Raw genomic sequence first — 12,698 nt, 5'->3', positions numbered from 1 at the left:
AGAAAGAGAAAAGCTGGCAGATGTTGGAGGTGATTAAAGGGATGATTAAAACTGGCACACTCTCTCCATGAAGGTGTGCCTGTGTTTATTCTCCTACACTTAGAAACTGTCAGGTCTTGGAGATCTGGCTAGATTGTGAAAACGCTGGCAGGACCACTGTTACTTAGAGAGTTTCATTTCCCAAGATATTGGGATCAAATCTAGACAGTTCAATTTGTCAGTGAAATACATAATATTATAAATTTCATTTTTGTATGAACTGAGTAGAATACACTGAAATTATTTTCACAAAATGGTTGGTGGTATTACAAACATAGTTCCTAAGAATAGAGACGTTGAGTTCTGTGATACTGTTAAGCAACATGTTTATAAATATTTGGGTTTCTCAGGAACATTTAATTTTGTGAATAAAACAATTTGAACTTAAGGGTCCAAATAAAATACCTGGGCTTCTTATAATCATGATCACATCAGTTTTCTAGAGAAACCTGCTATTATTATTATACTGAGTCACTTTTTTGACTATAACAACAACAAAAAAAACAATCATTTTTATCTCTTTTTTTAGTATAGCCATTACAGGACTTTTAACCCATTTATCCATGAGACATTTTGTTAAGGCAAATGGTAACCAAACTGTGTGTCCTTTCCAAGAACATCTTAAAGGAACAGCTCTTAACAGTTTACAAGATTCATCAACAGATAGTAGCAAATTTTCAATTATTATGAGTATGAAGTGAAGTCAAGTGAAGTTGCTCAGTCGTGTCTGACTCTTTGCGACCCCATGGACTGTAGCCTACCAGGCTCCTCTGTCCATGGGATTTTCCAGGCAATAGTACTGGGGTAGATTGCCATTTCCTTCTCCAGTGGATCCTCCCAATCTAGGGATTGAACCTGGGTCTCCCGCATTGTAGACAGATGCTTTGCCATCTGAGCCACTTGCACTTAAAATGTTATCAGATTCTATATGAACTTGTGAATTGCTAACAAGTAAATTAGAAACTGATAATTCACTTTACAAATAGCTCATTGAGGTAAGAACAATACATATTGCTGTTACACAGATAATGGATTGAACCCAGGTCTCCTGAATTATAGGCAGATTCTTTACCGGCTGAGCCACAAGGGAAACCCATAATATAATTAAGGTAATATTATTATAGAGCGGAACAGGATCTTGGAGTTCAAGCTTCCTCCCTAATTTTGAGTCCTTTATGGAACATCTTTGATGAATGGTCACTTCCATCTCCTTGCAGTCACATTTTCTGTCAACTTCACCTATGAAACCCATTGTCTTCTTTTTCTTGCCTATACATTTCTATGCCTCTGACCATACTGCTTCTCCTATCTGAACTTCTTTCCTCCTCCACAACTTCCAAAATATTTTTTGCCTGGCAATATGAAATGTTACCTTCCCAATTCTTCCAGTGCAAGTAAAAACATCTTTTGCTCTCTACAGTTACTATGGTTGATATTTACCACACAATATTATATTACTATAATCACATGCACATGTGCGCACACACACAGACACACACACACCTCTCACTGTATATTTTTTGTGGCCAGAAACAGGAAAATTCATCTCTATATGTTTAGAACCTACCATACAGTACCCTCCCCAACAAATGTTTTCTGAATGACTATATGGATAAATGAATATAATTGGATCAGAAAAAGCGGCTGTAAAATTACTTGAATTGAGAATTAAAAATCTGAGCTCAGCAGAAAAAAAAAAAATAAGTACCAATACAGATAAACTATTGCTGAAACAACCAAAAATCTCTAATTTTTCTGTTCACTTGTCAATTTTTTAAACAGTGATATTGGTCAGTGAATGAGATCAACCTAGAGGCAAATATAATGAAGGGAGAATTTTCACTTTGCCCAGGAAGCATCAAAAAGTACAGGAAACAAATGTTAATCTGCCAATGTCCTGCAGCAAGCTGTTGAGATTTGTCTTTTTTGAGTGTGTGTTTCAGTCTAACAGCAAATGACAGAATGTTTAAAATGATAGAACTTGAATTTTGGCCAAGTATCCATTGTTTGCCATTAGTGTCCCATCTTGTGTAATAGGCACAAGACTTTGAGACAGCCAACCAACTATTTCTTTATTTATTTTAGGTTGAGCTGGGTCTTGATCGTTGTACGTGGGCTTTCTCTGGTTGTGGTGAGCAGGGGTTAGGCTTTGCTGTGGTGCACAGGCTTCTCTCGTTGCGAAGCACAAGCTCTAGGTGCACGGGCTCAGCAGCTGCATTCGGGCTTCAGTAGTTGCGGCACATGGGCTCAGTAGTTGCAGCTCATGGGCTCCAGAGCGAGGGGTCAGTAGTTGTGGTGCTTGAGCTTAGTCACTCCACAGCACGTGGAATGTTTTGGACCAGGGATCGAATGTGTGTTCTCTGCATTGGTAAGCAGATTCCTATCCACTGTACCACCAGAGAAGTCCTAAAGTCAATAAATTACTATTCTTCCTAATATAACTATAAGTCGGACTAAGATGAATACATTTGCTAAGTTTCTTTCATTGTGAAGATACTGGGATCTGTTTATTTTATAGCCATCATTTTAAAACAAAACTAAATGTAACTACAGCACTCAGGATGACTTGGGATGGTGTACATGCTCAGGGACTGAATATTAGAAAATTAAAATTATTAATCCAAGCTATATTTCTTCCAGTCCAGCATTTCTCATGATGTACTCTGTGTATAAGTTAAATAAGCAGGGTGACAATATACAGCCTTGACGTACTCCTTTTCCTATTTGGAACCAGTCTGTTGTTCCATGTCCAGTTCTAACTATTGCTTCCTGACCTGCATACAGATTTCTCAAGAGGCAGGTCAGGTGGTCTGGTATTCCCATCTCTTTCAGAATTTTCCACAGTTGATTGTGATCCACAAGGTCAAAGGCTTTGGCACAGTCAATAAAGCAGAAATAGATGTCTTTCTGGAACTCTCTTGCTTTTTCCATGATCCAGTGGATGTTGGCAATTTGATCTCTGGTTCCTCTGCCTTTTCTAAAACCAGCTTGAACATCAGGAATTTCACGGTTTACATATTGCTGAAGCCTGGCTTGGAGAATTTTGAGCATTTCTTTACTAGCGTGTGAGATGAGTGCAGTTGTGCGGTAGTTTGAGGATTCTTTGGCATTGCCTTTCTTTGGGATTGGAATGAAAACTGACCTTTTCCAGTCCTGTGGCCACTGCTGAGTTTTCCAAATTTGTTGGCATATTGAGTGTAGCACTTTCACAGCATCATCTTTCAGGATTTAAAGTAGCTCAACTGGAATTCCATAACCTCCACTAGCTTTGTTCGTAGGGATGCTTTCTAAGGCCCACTTGACTTCACATTCCAGGATATCTGGCTCTAGATGAGTGATCACACCAACATGATTATCTGGGTTGAGAAGATCTTTTTTGTACACTTCTTCTGTGTATTCTTGCCACCTCTTCTTAATATCTTCTGCTTGTGTTAGGTCCATACCATTTCTGTCCTTTATCGAGCCCATCTTTGCACGAAATTTCCCTTGGTATCTCTAATTTTCTTGAAGAGGTCTCTAGTCTTTCCCATTCTGTTGTTTTCCTCTATTTCTTTGCATTGATAGCTGAGGAAGGCTTTCTTATTTCTTCTTGCTATTCTTTGGAACTCTGCATTCAGATGCTTATATCTTCACAAGCTGGAATCAAGATTGCTGGGAGAAATATCAATAACCTCAGATATGCAGATGACACCACCCTTATGGCAGAAAGTGAAGAGGAACTAAAAAGCCTCTTGATGAAAGTGAAAGTGGAGAGTGAAAAAGTTGGCTTAAAGCTCAACATTCAGAAAACGAAGATCATGGCATCTGGTCCCATTACCTCATGGGAAATAGATGGGGAAACAGTGGAAGCAGTGTCAGACTTTATTTTGGGGGGCTCCAAAATCACTGCAGATGGGGACCGCAGCCATGAAATTAAAAGACGCTTACTCCTTGGAAGAAAAGTTATGACCAACCTAAATAGCATATTCAAAAACAGAGACATTACTTTGCCAACAAGGGTCCGGCTAGTCAAGGCTATGGTTTTTCCTGTGGTCATGTATGGATGTGAGAGTTGGACGGTGAAGAAGGCTGAGCACCAAAGAATTGGTGCTTTTGAATTGTGGTGTTGGAGAAGACTCTTGAGAGTCCTTGGACTGCAAGGAGATCCAACCAGTCCATTCTGAAGGAGATCAGCCCTGGGATTTCTTTGGAGGGAATGATGCTAAAGCTGAAACTCCAGTACTTTGGCCACCTCATGCGAAGAGCTGACTCATTGGAAAAGACTGATGCTGGGAGGGATTGGGGGTAGGAGGAGAAGGGGACGACAGAAGATGAGATGGCTGGATGGCATCACCAACTCGATGGACGTGAGTCTGAGTGAACTCTGGGAGTTGGTGATGGATAGGGAGGCCTGGCGTGCTGCGATTCATGGGGTCGCAAAGAGTCGGACATGACTGAGCAACTGAACTGAACTGAAGCTATATTTATACCTCTGTTGCTCCTTATATCCATGATTAGAGGGGTTTTTCTCAGAGTTATTACAGTCACTACAGCTTTTCATGCCTTTTAAACTTTGAGCATTAGGTTTTTAAGTAATGTTCTAACTTAGTTAATACTTTCACTAGATGCAACTTCTCAATTGATGTTTCAAAATATGGCTTTACCCATTCAAAAATTTCAAAAAGGACAGTGATGAATCTTCTGCTATTGATTTTCTCTTATAGACAACATCAGTTTACACATTAAATTACACTCTCAGATTTATGGAGAAATCTACATTGTACTTTTGTTGTTGTTCAGTCACTCAGTCATGTCTAACTTTTTGTGACCCCATGGATGGCAGAACGCCAGTCTTCCCTTTCCTTTACCATCTTCTGGAGTTTGCTCAAACTCATGTCCATTGGGTCAGTAATGCCATCCAACCATCTCATCCTCTGTTGTCCTATCTTCTCTTGCCTTCAATCTTTCCCAGCACCAGGGTATTTTCTAATGAGTCAGCTCTTCACATCAGGTGGCCAAAGTATTGAAGCTTCAGCTTTAGAATCAATCCTTCTAATGAATATTCAGTATTGATTTCCTTTAGGACTGACTGGTTTGATCTCCTTGCAGTCCAAGGAACTCTCAAGAGTCTTCTCCAATACCACAGTTCAAAAGCATCAATTCTTTGGTGCTCAGCCTTCTTTATGGTCCAACTCTCAGATCCATACATGACTACTGGAAAAACCATAGCTTGGACTAGACAAACCTTGGCCGGAAAACTAATGTCTTTGCTTTTTAATATACTGTCTAGGTTTGTCATAGCTTTTCCTCCATGGAGCAAACATCTTTTAATTTTATGGCCACAGTCCCCATCTGCAGTGATTTTGAAGCCTAAGAAAATAAAGTCTGTCACTGTTTCCATTGTTTCCCCACCTATTTGCCATGAAGTGATGGGACCGGATGCCATGATCTTAGTTTTCTGAATGTTGAGCTTTAAGCCAAATTTTTCACTCTCCTTTTTCACTTTCATCAAGAGGCTCTTTAGTTCTTCTTCATTTTCTGCCATAAGGGTGGTGTCATCCGCATATCTGAGGTTATTGATATTTCTCCTGGCAGTCTTGATTCCAGCTTGTGCTTCTTCCAGCCCAGAGTTTCTCATGATGTACTCTGCATAGAAGTTAAATAAGCAGGGTGACAATATACAGCCTTGACAGACTCCTTTCTCAGTTTGGAACCAGTCTGTTGTTCCATGTCCAGTTCTAACTGTTGCTTCCTGACCTGCATACAGGTTTCTCAAGAGGCAGGTCAGGTGGTCTGGTATTCCCATCTCTGTCAGAATTTCCCACAGTTTATTGTGATCCACATAGTCAAAAGCTTTGGCATAGTCAGTAAAGCAGAAATTGGCTCTCTCTGAGCTTCTCAGATGGTAAAGCATCTTCCTGCAATGCAGGAGACCTGGGTTCAATCCCTGGGTCAGGAAGATCCCCTGGAGAAGGGAATGGCAATCCATTCCAGTATTCTTGCCTGGAGAATCCCATGGACAGACCACGGGATTGCAAAGAGTTGGACACAACTGAGCAACTAACACTTCACTTTCATACATACATACCTATGATAAAGTTTAACTCATAAACAAAGCTCAGTAGGAGATTAACAACAATAAGTGAAAAAGAAATGCACAATCATAACAATATACTGTAACAGCAGTTATGTGAATGTGGTCTCTCTCAAAATACAACACAAATTTAATGCCTTTTTCATCTTAACTAAGCACTTATGCACTGTGACAACTTTTGCATTTTGAAATGTGAAAGCAAAACTAGCATTAATTCTTTTTTCTCCTTCACAATTTCACGAATAGATGATTTGCTTTTACCATAGATATTAGTAACCTCAGCATACAATTTTATTATTTTTTCTTTTTTAAGTGGAAAACTTTTACCTTTTCACTTAAAAGAAACACTTTAAGGCTTCTCTTTGGGATACCCGAAATGCTTGCAATACTACTACTCTTGCACATTAGGGACATTATTAAGTAAAATAAAGGTTACAATGAAACTATGAGCCATGCCGTGTAGGGCAACCCAAGATGGACAGGTCATGGTGGAGAGGTCTGACAGAATGTGGTCTACTGGAGAAGGGAATGGCAAACCACTTCAGTATTCTTGCCTTGAGAACCCCATGAACAGTATGAAAAGGCAAAAAGATAGGACACTGAAAGATGAACTCCCCAGGTCAGTAGGTGCCCAATATGCTATTGGAGAGCAGTGGAGAAATAACTCCAGAAAGAATGAAAAGAAGGAGCCAAAGCAAAAGCAACACCCAATTGTGGATATGTCTGGTGATGCAAGTAAAGTCCAATGCTCTAAAGAGCAATATTGTACAGGAACCTGGAATGTTGGGTTCATGAATCAAGGCAAATTGGAAGTGGTCAAACAGGAGATGGCAAGAGTGAACATCGACATTTTAGCAATCAGTGAACTAAAATGGACTGGAATGGGTGACTTTAACTCAGATGACCCTTATATCTACCACTGTGGGCAAGAATCCCTTAGAAGAAATGGAGTAGCCATCATAGTCAACAAAAGAGTCCGAAATGCAGTACTTGGATGCAATCTCAAAAATGACAGAACGATTTATGTTGGTTTCCAAGGGAAACCATTCAATATCACAGTACTTTAAGTCTATGTCGCAACCAGTAATGCTGAAGAAGCTGAAGCTGAATGGTTCTCTGAAGACCTACAAGACCTTCTAGAACTAACACCTAAAAAAGATGTCCTTTTCATTATAGGGGATTGGAAGTAGGAAGTCAAGAAATACCTGGAGTAGAGTTTTGCCAAGAGAATGCACTGGTGTTAGCAAACACCCTTTTCCAATAACACAAGAGAAGACTCTATACATGGACATCACCAGATGGTCAATTCTGAAATCATATTAATTATATTCTTTGCAGCCAAAGATGGAGAAGTTCTATACAATAAGCAAAAAACAAGACCAGGTACTGACTGTGGCACAGACCATGAACTCCTGAGATGGTTGGATGGCATCACTGACTCAATGGACATGAGTTTGAGTAAAGTCTGGGAGTTGATGATGGACAGGGAGGCCTGGAGTGCTGTAGTCCATGGGGTCGCAAAGAGTTGGACATGACTTTGTGACTAAACTGACTGACTGACTGAAGGGTTATTTGAACACAAACACTGGTGTCACAACAGTAGATCAGATAACAAGAAGAGCTACCAAGTGATTTGCTGGACAAATAGATGGTTCACATCCTGGGTGTAATGGAGCAGGAGTGAGTGAAAGTTCATCATGCTATTCAGAATGGTACAAAATTTAACTCATATGAATTGTTTCTTTCTGGAATTTTCCATTTAATATTTTTGGACTATGGTGGGTAACTGAAACTGTGGAAAGAGAAATAACGCATGAGGAGGGACTATTGTATTATGAATTCATCTGACACAGTTCCCTAAAACTCAAGAGTTCTTTTAACTCTTCAAAGTAAAGTCAATGCATTTCTCCTTAAAAATAAAACAAACTGTAGATTTGTTCTTTTTTTGGAATCAGGAGAGTTCTAGTGCTTATAATGCTTATTTTTCATAGCTGCTTTAGTGCTGTCTCTATTCTCCTCTTTTAAAAGATTGTGTGCAGTGAGAATGATTTTTCCACTAGAGTTTTTTCTAAATATTGTTATGTCTTACATGTCTATATTCATTAATCCAATAGTTATTTTTAAGTATCCATTTCTACCAGGTATTGTTTCAGGCATTGGGGATATAGCAAGGGGATTAAATAGTCATTTTTCTCTTATTGTGTTTTATGGTGTTCTTGTGTGGGGGAAGACAAACAATAATCAAGAGGTAAATGTATAATGTATTGGAGTATGAAAGTGTTTTGAAGAAAAAAACATCAGAATATTGGGGGTGATAGCTTACATAGGATGGTCAGGAAAAACCTCTTCAATGTGGTATAATTTAAACAAAGGCTTCCAAGAAATGAGGGAGTAAGCCATATGGCTACATTGGGGGAAGGGCTTCCCTTGTGCCTCAGCTGGTAAAGAACCCGCTTGCCAATTCAGGAGACTCAAGAGATGCAGGTTCAATTCTTGAGTTGGGAAGATTCCCCTGGAGGGAGAAATGGCAACCCACTTCAGTATTCTTGCCTGGAAAAACAGAGGAGGCTTGTGGGCTATAGTCCATGGGGTCCTAAAGAGCTGGACATGACTAAGTGCTCATGTACACACACCCTGGGGGAAGAGGAGAAATAAAACCTTTCAATTTATAAAATGCATTACAAAAAGTATTATTTTATTTGAGCTCCATAACAACCATACAAAGATAAATATATATTATTATCATTCTTAATCTTGTGGACATTAAAACTGAGATGAGGCCAAATGAGTTGAAGTTACCTACTAGGAGAATGATAGGAAAGCTGTTACATGGAATCCAAGTCAAATCCTGTTAGCTCAGTAACAAATGTTATTGCTGCTTATTAGGCAATAATAATAACCTTACAATATTAAAAGGTTACAATAAAAGGTTACAGTAATAACCTTACAAAAGTTACTTATCTTCTCTAAGACTCAGTTACTTAATTATTAAAATGGTCATAATATGAGTTGTGACTTCACAGAGCTGTGAGAATTATAAAATAATTTGTATTAAGTCATGATACAATGCTTAGCTTAACAACCCTTGACTCTAGTTCAGGGATTCACATAGGTCAAACTATGTTTGTGTGCTAAGTTGCTTTGGTCATGTCTGACTTTTTGCAACTCCATGGACTGTAGACTACCAGATTCCTCTGTTCATGGATTTTCCAAGCAAGAATATTGGAGTGGGTTGCCGTTTCCTTCCCCAGGGGATCTTCCCAACCCGAGGTCAAACACATGTCTCCTATGTCTCCTGCATTGGCAGGTGGGTTCTTTACCACTAGTGCCACCTGAGAAGCCCTTGGACCAAACCCTATCTGTTGGCTGTTTTTGTAAGGCATGTGAGCTAAGAATGTTTTTCACATTTTAAGTGGTTGAAAAAAAAAACCCAAAAGAACATTATATGAAATTTAAATTTTATTGCTCATGTATAAAGTTTTATTGGAACATGGCCATTTTCATTTATATTTTGTCTATGACTATTTCATCCTGAAATAGCAGAGTTGAGGAGTTATAACAGACACCAGGGCTGCAAAGCTGAATATTTAGTATCTAGGCTTTTACAGAAAAACTTTGGTTGATCCCTGCTCTGAATGCAAGTGCTCAGTTTTGTGGCCCAAGCTATATTTCATTTCATTGATTCTAAGAGTAACTATCTATCATACTTGATTGTTGAAGAGTGATTCCAGATTCTTCTTTTTTCCTAACCCTCTGACAGCTGATTTATTAACAAGTTTTGACAGGTCCATGGATCCAATCATTTCCCTATTCAATTATTACCATTAGAGAGACAATGAGCTTCCCTTGTAGCTTAGTTGGTAAAGAATCTACCTGCAATGCAGGAGACCTGGGTTCAATTTTTGGGTCAGGAAGATTCCCTGGAGAAGGAAACAGCAACCCACTCCAGTATTCTTGCCCGGAGAATCCCCATGGACAGAGGAGTCGGGCAGGCTATAGTTCATAGGGTCGCAAGAGTCAGACACGACTTAGCGACTAAACCACCACCAAGAGAGACAGTATAAAACTGGCCAGCAGTCAAATCAAATATAAAAATAGAACTTTGACCCATAACCTGAAGCAACATGCCCAAGAAACTCACCCCCTTAGGTACAAAAACAGCTCTGTAAGCCAGCCTACTGCAAGTTAGACTTGCAGGAAGCCAGACTGCTATCTTTAGACACAATCCAATAAGATAAATAATAATTTCTATGACAATCAACCCAGTTGGCTAAGATTTCATTAACAACTGAGCTGGTCCCTAATTTTTGTTCCTGCTTTCCATTTAGGACTAACCAGAAAAAGCCAAAGGCTTCCCAGGTGCCACGGTGGTAAAGACTCTATCTGCCATTGCAGGAGATGTAGATTTGTTGCCTGTGTTGGGCAAATCCCCTGGAGTAGGAAATGGCAACCCACTCTAGTATTCTTGCCTGGAAAATTCCATGGATAGAGGAGGCGGGCTATAGTCCATGTGGTTACAAAGAGTTGGACATGACTGAGTGACTGAGCATAGAGAGAAAACCAAATAAGCACTAATTACAAAGGACAACTTGCTTCTCGTTAGCTCACCTCCAACTTCTCCATGCCAGCAGCTGCCAATTGGGGCATTCCTGAAGCCTTCCCTTCTCCTGATTACAAAGCTTTCCCATTCTTCTGCCTGCCTTTGAGTCTCTACCAAAATGAAAGTGATGGTGGCTAACTCCCTTGCTATGTAAAGCTCTGAATAAACAGCCTTTGCTTACCTCACTTAGTTATTTTCATTTATTTCCACACATCACAGAGCGAGCCTCTATCAACTTTTGCCTCCACAATACAGAAGCCACTAAATGGGGTTTTCCGCTCCTGGTCCTTTGGATTTTCTTCTTGCCCCCTTATAATTTGCACCCAGCAGTCAAGTGGTCCTGTTGGAATATTAAATCTGATCATATCAAGCCTGAATTTAAAACCCTCTCATTGTACTTTGAATAAAATCCAAATACCTACCCACACCTAAATGCCCTATAGAGTGTGTTTCCTGCTTACTTAAAAGAATTTTATCATTTGACCATCAGCCCCTTTTCATCAAAGTGAAAAGCAAACTTATTCACTTTGCTTTTGTCTTAGTTTTGTTTCTTCAACCCACCAATCTCTGTTGTGCCTTCAGTCTTTTGCATCTATTTCCCAGCTCTTGCAAAGATGGAGTCCTTGCATTTTCAATTCTGCAGGTGACCTTCTCATACCACCCAATCTGAAGTAGTTCCTCCTGTCCCAAGGTTACCCCTTAAGCTTTCTATTGTTTTTTTTTTCCTTAAAGAACTCATCAGCATCTGAGGGTATCTTGTTTATTTTTCATCATCAGTTTATTTCCCACTAGACCACTCTATACAATAGGAATTCCATCTTGATATCTTGTCAGTTACAGTTGTAGCATAAAGATGATTTTTTTCTCTATTTACATCTCTTTGATCTTATCTTACAATTGAGGAGTGCGTGCATGCGTGTGCGCGCACACACACACACACACACAGAGTTGTAAACAGGAAAAAGTTGGTGTTGATAGGCTCTGCTCAAAATCCTCAACAATATGTATAGATTTTTTTCACTGTTGAAGGGACTACACGCTATATCTTATTTGACCATTTTTCTGTCTTCATCTTACCCTGTTTGTACATATTGGCTCCCTTTTTAAAAATAACTCAGATATATATTATTTAACTATTTCCAGTGGGATGGATCTAATATTTTTTTTTAACATAAACAATGATACAATAAATATTTTGTTCATTTGTACTACTATTTCTGTAGAACAGTTCAGTTCAGTTGCTCAGTTGTGTCCGATTCTGTGACCCCATGGACTGCAGCATGCCGGGCTTCCTTGTCCATCGCCAACTCCCAGAGTTTACTCAAACTCATGTCCGTTGAGTTGGTGATGCCATCCAGCCATCTCATCCTCTATTGTCTCCTTCTCCTCCTGCCTTCAATCCTTCCCAGCATCAGGGTCTTTTCCAAGGAGTCAGTTCTTTGTATCAAGTGGCCAAAGTATTGGAACAGTATTCAATGTTAATGTTGTCTCAAAGAGTATGCCTATTTTAAATTTGGTACATATTGCTGAACTGCTTTCTAAAGAGTTCTTCGAATTTCAATGTCTCTTAATACCTCCTGTTTCCCCACATATCAACAACAATGAATATTGCCAAATTTTTCATTTGGATTAATCTGATGTGTAAGACATGATATTACATTACCACTTTTAATTTTTTCATTCAATATATGAGGCTGAACATATTTACTTATATGTGTTGATTATTTGTATTTTTTTTCCTGTAAATTGGCAGTTCACATCATTGCTCTTTAAAGAAAATTGTATTTTTCTTACTGATTTTTATGTGCTCTTTAAAAAATTCTGACATTATTAATTTTTCTTCTAGGTAAATGTTTCCTACTGTCACTGACCTTTCAACGTTGCTTCTATCTTACAGCTAAATCTATTATTTTTTTTCTTTGTGGCTCTTAGATTTTGTTACTTGTCAACCTAGAACTTCTTCAGTCAAAAATTATAAAAATATTT

Source organism: Bos javanicus, chromosome 8 (genome assembly GCF_032452875.1).
Source record: "Bos javanicus breed banteng chromosome 8, ARS-OSU_banteng_1.0, whole genome shotgun sequence".
Taxonomy (NCBI): domain Eukaryota; kingdom Metazoa; phylum Chordata; class Mammalia; order Artiodactyla; family Bovidae; genus Bos; species Bos javanicus.
Note: the sequence above shows the minus strand (reverse complement) of the source record.